General features: G+C 50.0%; 1 protein-coding gene across 1 annotated transcript in view; it reads right to left on the bottom strand.

Moving 5' to 3' along the window:
• LOC135906779 (kelch domain-containing protein 3) overlaps positions 1-10250 on the bottom strand; it is a 141846-nt gene that overhangs the window by 114098 nt on the left and 17498 nt on the right. The gene's annotated exons all lie outside the window — the stretch shown is intronic.

The raw sequence follows: 10250 nt of genomic DNA, 5'->3' as shown, positions 1-10250 counted from the left end.
CACATTTCAACAACACATCAACGGGCTTTCAATTTTGAGACTCAACGCATCTTCAACAATGCTTCAATGGGCTTTCAACATTGACAAACAACACATTTCAACAATACGTCAATGGGCTTTCAATTTTGAGCTTCAACAATGCTTCAATAGGCTTTCAGTTTTGAGCTTCAACAATGCTTCAATGGGCTTTCAACATTGACAAACGACACATTTCAACAATACGTCAATTGGCTTTCAATATTAACAGACAACACATCTTCAACAATGCTTCAATGGGCTTTCAACATTGAAATACACCACAGTTTCAACGATATGCCTACGATCTTTCAAATTGAGAGGCCACAATGATGTTTCACAGAATGTCGCGGGCCAATTATCAACACTTGTCAACAATTTCCTCAATGCTGTTTCAACAATTCCCCAATGATCTTTCAAGGTCATTTGTTGACGTTGAACAATGATATTTCAATAACCTTTCAACAATTTTTTTTGTAAGGGCTCGTGCTCAGCAGCCTAACACCATAGCCACTGAGCAACCACGGCGGGTCAAATGCAAACACGTTCGTGCTCGTACGATGTCGGGAGACGCGAAAAAGTAAAAAAGAATCAGTGCTGGCCTTTTGCGAATTCAGGGACGACATGCAAGCATAAAATTATTCGTGTCACACCAAGGTCACATCAACTTTCCTGGGCAATTATCGCAAATGCGCAACTTCGGGTTTCTTTCTTTATTTCTTTTTTTTTCAGTTATAAAACACAAGTTTCGATCGCTACGTGCATGTAAGCCCCCGTGCTTTCCCGCGTTATACAACGAATGCTTCCTCCAAACACCTGCCCCGTGGCTTTCTGCTTGTTTGTGTACTTGCTGACGCTGAGTTGTTCATGGGAAAGTTTGTTTCGCGCTTGTATCATATGTGTTTATGTTTGCTTACGTATAATATTTTTCTATATTAGGCACCTTCTTTCTCTCCCTTTTCCCCCGGCACTCATTTCCACCCTAATGCGTGTTCAAGATAAATAACGAAAAAAAAGAAAAACACATGAAAATGTGAGTACATTATGTGTGCAGCGTGTTCTTGCTTCTGTCCCCGTTCGTTGCCTTCTTTCACGCAGTCGCACGGTATACTTAACGCGTGCCTGGCATATTTCTTTTACCTCCAGCAAAGACAAGTTCCTCCTACTTTGGTCATCACCATAACTTCCCTTTCATCTCTTATCGTTATTGTGACTCCGCCCTGCATTAGGAAACTTGAATGAAAACCCGTTACAAAGGACATAGCACCAACAGCAACAGCAGCAGCGTCATCACCATTATCACGCCTTTTCTCTCAGTATATACGGCTACTGTCCTGCGTTCAGGGACGAATCCATCGTCAGGTCACACTTTGCTCTCCGTTACTGGACCAACTCGTGCGTCTCCCGAAGAAGCAGTACGCAGCTCGACCAAGCACAGCCTGGCGGTTTCGAGCAGAATGCCGTCCACAGCGTTGAGGTGTCAGAGGTTCGACGTCTTAGAGAAAAACAAAATAAAATAAGCTTGTGTAGCACCACAAACCTGCAAGTAATGTTTCGTTCGTTCTCCGTCCTCGCTTCACCGTTGGAACTTGAAGCTTATCGGACGATGATCGGCAGTTGTTGATCAAACGCAGGCAGGAAACGATGAGGTCAGATGTACAAGAAATATTTATAGGCAAACTTTTCTATATACATGGCAGGTAAAACAAATACATTACAAACTTGAACAATTGAGAAACAAAGTCTCACTCTTCTACTGTCTCAATGACTGTTAGAGCCCAGACTCGTTTTAACGTACATAGTACGGAGGCTCACTGATCTATCAGCAATCCTGATTTCAGCCAAGTCTGAGGGACAGCATGTCGTCCCGATTTTTATAGCCCAAATATACAAAGAAAAAAAGGCGGTAGGGCCGTTGGCCCGTCCCACGGGTTCAGTTGCCAATCAGAGTCAACCGTTTGTTAAGCCACAACCCACAGGGATGGGCTTACTCTTAAAAATAAACATATTGGAAAACAAAGCTCTTTTCCTTCTTCGCCAAAACTCCGTTGCCCTCTCATTTCTCCGTAGTGAGTGACGGGCTCAGCAAAACACGCCAGGCCCGAACAAGTTATCGCTAGAGCGTTTCAAATCCCAACGGCGTCTAGGCCGCAAATGTCTCGGAAGCAGGGGCATCGACACCACGAAGTGCCGCTGTACTCAAAGTTTGGCCGTGTGGGAGACGGATGGCCCTCCCTGTCCTTCAAACTTATTGTCTACAAGACAAAGTTCTCCGAGTGCGTGTTTCCAAGACGCCGTCGTCTGAATGCACTCTTTACGTGTGCACCGCATTCCTACAGCGTGCACGGTAAGCTGGCCTTCGACACCACACAGGCAGTCGCACCCAACAACAAGGCTGGCGATTACGTTCCGGACGCGTAGCAGATTAGGTCCATGCTCACTGCATGCGGCACGGGGTCAGAGTTGCTAAGTCCTTCTTAACCTTGGCGGCGCCTCCAATTAGTCAGGCACTGGGGCACCAGACCCACAATACCTTGTACAGCGGTCCGTTTCAAGGCTGGTCTGTGTGATCGTCGGCGGACAGCCAACACCATGCGTACAATACCGATTTCCCGGAATCGGCACTCCCCGCCTGGCGCCTGCCGCGACGCGTCACCCAACACCGCGCGGTCCGTGACCCCACATAACACAGAAATGGTTGCCCCGCTGACATGGGGGGGGGGGGGGCGGAGCGAACCCCCTCTCTATACACACAGCACGTGGCCGATTCGTGACACTTAAGAACACGAACAATCAGAGCGACCTTACACTGCATTTAAAGGCACACGTACTAAAGCAACATATTGAGCGAAGCTAGATTCAAAGCTCAGGCTTCTGTTTAGAGAATTCGTCATTCGTAGCCAGAACAGAGCTTTTGGAAGCAAAAAAAAAAGAAACACCACAGAGCGGTGCCTCTTATTTTGTGCCGTGGTACCTGTCATGCGACTTCGGCACTGGTTGATTCACGGGGAACTGCAGAGAGGGCGCTCGAGTGAGGATTACGTCAGCTCGTCGGTTCTGCCGCCGGTTATTTAAGTCGTGGAGCAGGAGCGATTTGAACCTCGGTGGCAATTTTCTGCCCGGCAAAGTCAAACATTGGCAGGCACAAAACGATGACAGACATCTAGACAAATAATCTGTCGATCTAGTTCGGATTAGTAGTCCCTTAGTTTCACTTTGTGTCCCCTTGAATGGCTGTCATTCTCCTACGTCCTAATCAACGACCAGCGTGCACGGATTTCTGAGACATATGAAGAGATGAACAAGGTTTCATAAGGTGATTTTTCTTTATTCTGATACGAATCATGTGGGCACCCCAGGTATCGACGCTGTATGTGCGGCATGCACGCATGCAGTGGCCTCCAAGCTAGATAAACATTTTGCATATTACTTGCCAAAACCATGATCTGATCATGAGGCACGCCGTAGTTGGGTCTCCCCATTTATTTCGGCCGCCCAGGGTTCCCTAACGTGCACCCGATCGATAGATGCGCGGCACACCCGGGCGTATTTTTGCAGTTCACCTCCACCGAAATGGGGCCGCCGCGGCAGGGATTCGATCCCGCGTCCTCGGGCATCAAGGCCTCCAAAGACACGCAGTGCGTTTGGCTGCAAAAAAAAAAAAAAGAGAGAGAGATAGACGACGATGCCAAAAGTGACGTGCACCGCCATGCTCTGCTCAATTGTCTCAGCCATGCCGGGGCAGCGGTCTGTCTCGTGCATGCTGCCTGCCATGGGCGTTCTGCGTGCGCACACATTATATAGCGGTCCTGCTGGGCATCCCTGTGCATACTATAGACTGTAGGAGCCGGGGGTCGTGGCCTCAGAGTCTGGCGCCACGCAGAGGTCTCGCTCTCTAGCCTACGCCGCCGGTGGTCCTCGTGGACGGGTAGCTGGCCTACGCTATCGGGGCGTCACACGCCGTCGTCCGAGCTTACTCGACGAGGGTTGCTCCTTTAGGGAATAGTGTACGAGGTCGAGAGGGTAAAGAACGGAACAGGGGATTTACTTACATTGGAACGGCAAACTTATTTGCACAGAACACGGGGTACTCGCACTGGCCGGAACACGCAGCGCAGTACATCGTTCTCGTAGCACAAGCTACAGGTCAGAAGGCTACATCTTTTTTTTGGCGAGCGCACGTCAGAGCACACTGGCACACTCCGGCACGGAACGCCATCGGAGAAAAATACCCCCGGGCGCACACGGCTCACTGTCCCAGAGAAAGGAGGGGATGCTCGCAGACGGGGGGTGTCACGCTTGGATCCATTTGCGCGTCTTGGCTCCGTGGTATGGCCCACCAAATATCTGGTCGCCTTTCTATCGTTTTCGGCGGCCGCAACGAAACGGCGTGGAAATCACTTTCCCAGGAGTTCTTTGGTCTGAGCGTAGTTGTCGGCGACCAAGTGCCACCCATCAACCCCGCAGCCGTCAAACATGTCTCGCCTTGGTGTCGCCGCTAGTCTGTCCGAGGCGACGTACTGTGAGCTTCACGAAGCGATTTGTTGCAGTAGGCCAGGAGAGCCCGGAAGGTCGCCTCCCACGCTGGGCGATCGTAACAACACCGGGGTGCATGTACACAGGGTCTGAGCGGAACGAGGCAGCGGCTAAATACACCTCGTTCACTCGCTGAGCGCAGCCAAACGCCGAAAGGATTTCGTTATCTCGGGCACCGTCGAGATTCCCGGCCTTGATCGCCACGCCAAGCCAGCCGGTTACTAAAACCAACCACCACCAACTCGAACGCAACGCTAAGCCCGTAGCTATCGCTTTGCATGCTTTGCCTTTGGTCGTGAACTGCCATTTCCTTTTTTTTTCTTTTACAGCGAAGCTGTTCAGCCTCCAGTTGGTCGCGATTTTTTTTGGCGTGCTCACCCGGCAGTTTCAACATAACAGAATTATGTATTATCGTATATTAAAATTACAATCCGATGCTATCATGCCTGTAGATTGTACGTTAAGCCGTACTTTACGAACGTTCCCACACATCTTAATTTGAGAAATTCAATTGACGGTGGATGGATGGATGGATGTTAGTCCCCTTTGAAACGGGTGGGCTGCGCCACCAACCTCTTGCTATTATACTGCCTAATGTACTACCTAGGTTAAAAAACACACACAATCAATTCCCATAACCAAATTTTCTGACCCCCTATTGTGAACTTTGTTTTTGTACGTCAACGTCAGTAACTCCTCCAGTGTTCCTCTAGAGCCGTGGTTTTCCCAGCGAAGACCACTACCATCAGTTTCAAGACATGTCACACAACGACACCGATGGCTGCGGAACTTGCAGCTCTTCGCGCTGCATTTCGTCTCGTCAGCCAAGAACAACCTCGAAGATGGTTAATATTTAGTGGCTCGAAGGCAGCACTGCAGTCCTTGCTATCAGCCCTGCGGCGTGGACCACACGAACAACTGGTATTCGAGGTTAGAGAACTAATCCATACCTTGACTGAGAAAGGACACCACGTGACATTCCAGTGGCTTCCAAGTCACTGCGGTGTTATAGGGAACGAACCCGCCGATAACGCTGCTCGGTCGGCTCTTCAAGGGGACGAAGAGGAGCCGATACCATAATCAAGGACAGATGCCGCTAGAGAACTTCGAATGCTCAGCCATGACATCACGTTATCCTTGTGGAACGCTGGAAGTTTTCACAACTACTGACTCCACCATCTTGACTCCTCCCTACGCCTTTGCATTCCAGCTGTACTCAGCCGTCGCGAAGCTACCCTGCTTTGTCGAATATGGCTAAGGGTGGCCTTCACCAATTCTTCTGCTTTCCGAATCGGATGGGCCGACGACGCCTCGTGTGATGACTGTGGTAATGAGGAGACTCTTCAACACCTTCTCTGTGACTGCCCTCGCTACAAGTTACAGAGACGATCGCTCGCAATCGCGATAGCGCGCTTTGACCGAAGACCTCTAACAGAGGAACTTATTTTAAAATGCCGCCATTACAAGCTATCGCAGCAGAGGGCGACAAGGGCACTGTTGCAGTTTTTAAAGGCAACAGAATTGGACAAGCGGCTGTAGCCTGAACAGATGTTCATAGCGCTGCAAGTGCTACTGTGCTGTGCGGCGACAGTATGCGGCGACAGTGACCGACTGTGATTGTATGTCTATGCTCCTTTCTTTCTTTATCTCTACTTTGTTATCGCTTTACCTCCCCGCCCTCCCTCTCTCCCCAGCGTAGGGTAGCAAATCGGATCTTCTCCTCTGGTTAACCTCCCTGCCTTTCCCCTTTCCTTTCTCTCTCTCTCTGTACGTCAACGTCGTTTTTTTTACTTTTTTTATGTCGTTTCCCCACTTTTCTTCCACCAATCTTCCAATCGCCTTTTACTAATCTCTATTGCGGACATGTTTACTTTTCTGGACTGCTGAGCACGAGGTCGCGGGATCGAATCCCGGCCACAGCAGCCGCGCTTAGATGGGGCGAAATGTGAAAACAACCGTGTACTTAGATTTAGGAGCACGTTAAAGAACCCCAGGCGGTAGAAATTTCCGGAGTCCTCTACTACGGCGTTCCTCATAATCAGAAAGTGGGTTTGGCACGTAAAACCCCATAATTTATTTTTTAATGTTTACATTTCCCCTGCTCTCGCTGAACCCAAGGGCTTCAAGTAGGCCAGTGGTGCCCAAATCGACCGCTGGGCAGATATCTTCACATTCTACTGAAATATGCTCCGTTGTTTCCCTAGCTTTACCGCAGCAAGTACATGCTTCTTATATCTCGCTTTATGGGTGCGTGTTCAAGGCATCGTGATCTCGCTTCGAAAAGCAATGAGCTTCCCTTTGAGTTATCATAAATTGGTTCCTTCCTGATTTCATTTTTTTCCTCTTAAGTAGTTACTCATAGCAGGTTTTTTTTTCCACTGCCGCCACGCATGAGATTATTTCAGCCTCTCTGACTTTCCGCTTGACGTTGGCTGGCCGCTCGCAGCGACAACCGTGCAAGGCCGCTCGCCTGGTTTGCTCTTTGCTGTCGACAGAGTATAGAGAGAACCAACCCTATGTTCATTTAACCGCGACATAATTGTCCAGGCACTAAAACCCGAAAAGAGGCGCTTTATGAGAAGCGGCGTTTTCATCGCAAGCACCGTCGGCTGCTTCTTCGACAACCGGTAGCTAGGCTATACCGGTTCGAGCGATCGGCAGCTGCCGGCACTCAGCGGGCCGAGCGTGATGCTCCGCTTAGGAATGTTTGCCGTAGTAACATGGCCCATCTACAACAAAGGAAAGTGTAAGGTCGCTCTGATTGTTCGCGTTGCTAAGTGTCACGAATCGGCCACGTGCTTTGTGTATAGAGAGGGGGTTAACTTCCCCCCCCCCCATGTCAGCGGGGCAACCGTTTCTGTGTTATGTGGGGTCACAGGGACCGCGCGGTATTGGGTGACGCGTCGCGGCAGGCGCCAGGAGGGCGAGTGCCGATTCCGGGAAGTCGGTATTGTGCGCACGGTGTTGGCAGTCCGCCGACGGTCACACGAGTCCACACAGACCAGCCTTGAAAGGGACCGCTGTACACGGTATTGTGGGTCTGGCTCCCGAGTACCTGACTAATTGGAGGCGCCGCCGAGGTTAAGAAGGGATTAGCAACCTCGACCACGTGCCGCATATACGGAGCAGGGATCTATTCTTCTACGCGTCCGGAACGCAATCGCCAGCCTTGTTGGGTGCGACTGCCTGTGTGGTGTCGAAGGCCAGCTTACAGTGCACGCTGTAGGGATGCGGTGCACACGGGAAGAGTGCATTCGGATGGCGGCGTCTTGTAAGCACGCACTCGGAGAACTTGGTCTTGTAGACAATAAGTTTGAAGGACAAGATGGGCCACACGGACAAGCTTTGAGTACAGCTGCAATACGTGGTGTCGATGCCCCTGCTTCCGAGACATTTGCGGCCTAGAGGCGCCCTTGGGATTTTAGGCGGCCTAGCGATAACTTGTTCGGGCCTGGCGTGTTTTGCTGAGCCCGTCACTAACTACGGAGAAATGAGAGGGCAACGGAGTTTTAGGGAAGGAGGAAAAGAGCTTTGTTTGCCATTATGTTTATTTTTAAGAGTAAGCCCATCCCTGTGGGTTGTGGCTTAACAAACGGTTGACTCTGATTGGCAACTGAACCTGTGGGACGGGCCAACGACCCTACCGCCTTTTTTCTTTGTATATTTGGGCTATAAAAATCGGGACGACATGCTGTCCCTCAGACTTGGCTGAAATCAGGATTGCTGATAGATCAGTGAGCCTCCGTACTATGTACGTTAAAAACGAGTCTGGGCTCTAACAGTCATTGAGACAGTCGAAGAGTGAGACTTTGTTTCTCAATTGTTCAAGTTTGTAATGTATTTGTTTTACCTGCCATGTATATAGAAAAGTTTACCTATAAATATTTCTTGTACATCTGATCTCATCGCTTCCTGCCTGCGTTTGATCAACAACTGCCGATCATCGTCCGAGAAGCTTGAAGTTCTAACTGAGAAGCGAGGACAACAGAGAACGAATGAAACTTTACAGAAAGTTTCACAGATCTGACTGGCTTATTACGACGGTCCTCTCTCTCGTACGGTAAACACGGGAAAGTCTCAAACGGTGCGCCGTGCACCAACTGTCACCGATGAAGACGGCAGGCCTTGCTCGCTGGCTGGGGGTGTCGCCGGTTACGAAGAAACCTCTGCGAGCAATTGAACGCAGAGTTTTTGTGAACTCTTTAAGGCAAGCATGAATATTAAGAGGCTAAATGAAAATACACTTGGATACCTGTACTACGTCGGCAGCAAATAGCAAACCAGGTGAACTCCGTCGTGCGGTGGCCGCTCCGCGCGGCCCGTCGGCGGTGGTGTGTTTCGATCACTTCAGTGGTGTATAGTGCTGTGCGCTGATCGTCATATGAGGCACACTTCCGACGGAACTTTACAATAGTTATTATATGTCAGCGACCGCTACAGCATGAGTGACACCACTGCGCTTTGGCATGGCTCTGTCCGTCCTCGTCCATCTTGAGCTTTCCACATTTCCAGCAAAATGCGGCTGCGTTTAATGGCGTCGCGAAGCTTGCAGGTCGAAATATTCTCGCGGCGCTGACATATGACAATTCAGTAGCCGCAAATATAGCGCGATGAGAACCGGCTCTGCAAGCTGTGTGCTGGGAAGGCAATCTCCGCCCGTCGCTTTTCTCGGACAGAAACCGAAATAAACTCGTGCTCTGTTTGCCAATGAAACATTTTGGGCAGCCGTACGAAAAACAACTAGCCGAACTTTTCATGAACTTTCTCTTTGCACTCGACGTAATCTTTTCTGCTTTCGTTTTGTTTGAAACCTGAAGGGAAAAATGGAAGGGGGTGGCATACGTAACTGTGGTAATCGTTGATTACCCCTTCAGTCACATAAAATGCAGCAATTTAGCTGCAGTCTTATTGGCCACTTTGAGGCAAATAAAGGAGGAAAGGCGCGCAAGAAACGACTACACTACAGATTGTAGCTCGAGGGCCCCGCATGTGCCAGTAAACTGGCACGGGTACACAACAAACCAACGCGTAACTTTTACGTCATTTTCCCGTGGCATACACGCCCGAAGGCAGACGGACAAGCGCGCATTTACCACCACGATAACCAAACGCTCGAAGTTGCAACTGCTACGGAGTAACAAAGGAGGCAGACGTTTTATTAAATTACGTTAACGCATGTGCGTCGGACGCGAGATTCAAGCCAGAGAGTTTCGTAATGCATGCACGTTCCCCTCAGTAATTAAGCACGCCGAAAGCGTTGCCCTGCGCGCTCTCGCGTTCCGGGCGTCATTTTCGCGCAAGGCCGTCCTACTGGCGCAGCACGGGACAAAGCGACACGGCACGCCCACCGCGTGTACACGCGTCTCGTCAACAACAACCATAACCCAGAAAAACATGCGACGTTCGCGCTGCATCTCCTATAAGTGGGCCGACTGACCGGCTTCGGTGGGATGTCTTTTGAAATTGTCGAAAGCCTATGCTGTCATGCAATGGGGTTGCCTAGAGAGAGAGAGAGAGAGAGAAAGACAAAGGAAATACGGGGAGGTTAACCAAAGATTATCTCCGGTTGGCTACCCTGTACTGGGGGAGGGGCAAAAGGAGGCGATAGGTGGGAGAGATAAGGATTTAAAAAGAAACTACACACACACACGCACGTACACACGAACTGTTTCTGTGGGCACTGTCACGCAGCCCGCAAA

The sequence above is a fragment of the Dermacentor albipictus genome, chromosome 7, assembly GCF_038994185.2.
Source record: "Dermacentor albipictus isolate Rhodes 1998 colony chromosome 7, USDA_Dalb.pri_finalv2, whole genome shotgun sequence".
In the NCBI taxonomy this organism is placed as follows: Eukaryota; Metazoa; Arthropoda; class Arachnida; order Ixodida; family Ixodidae; genus Dermacentor; species Dermacentor albipictus.
Note: the sequence above shows the minus strand (reverse complement) of the source record. Positions and strands in the feature narration are given on the sequence as shown.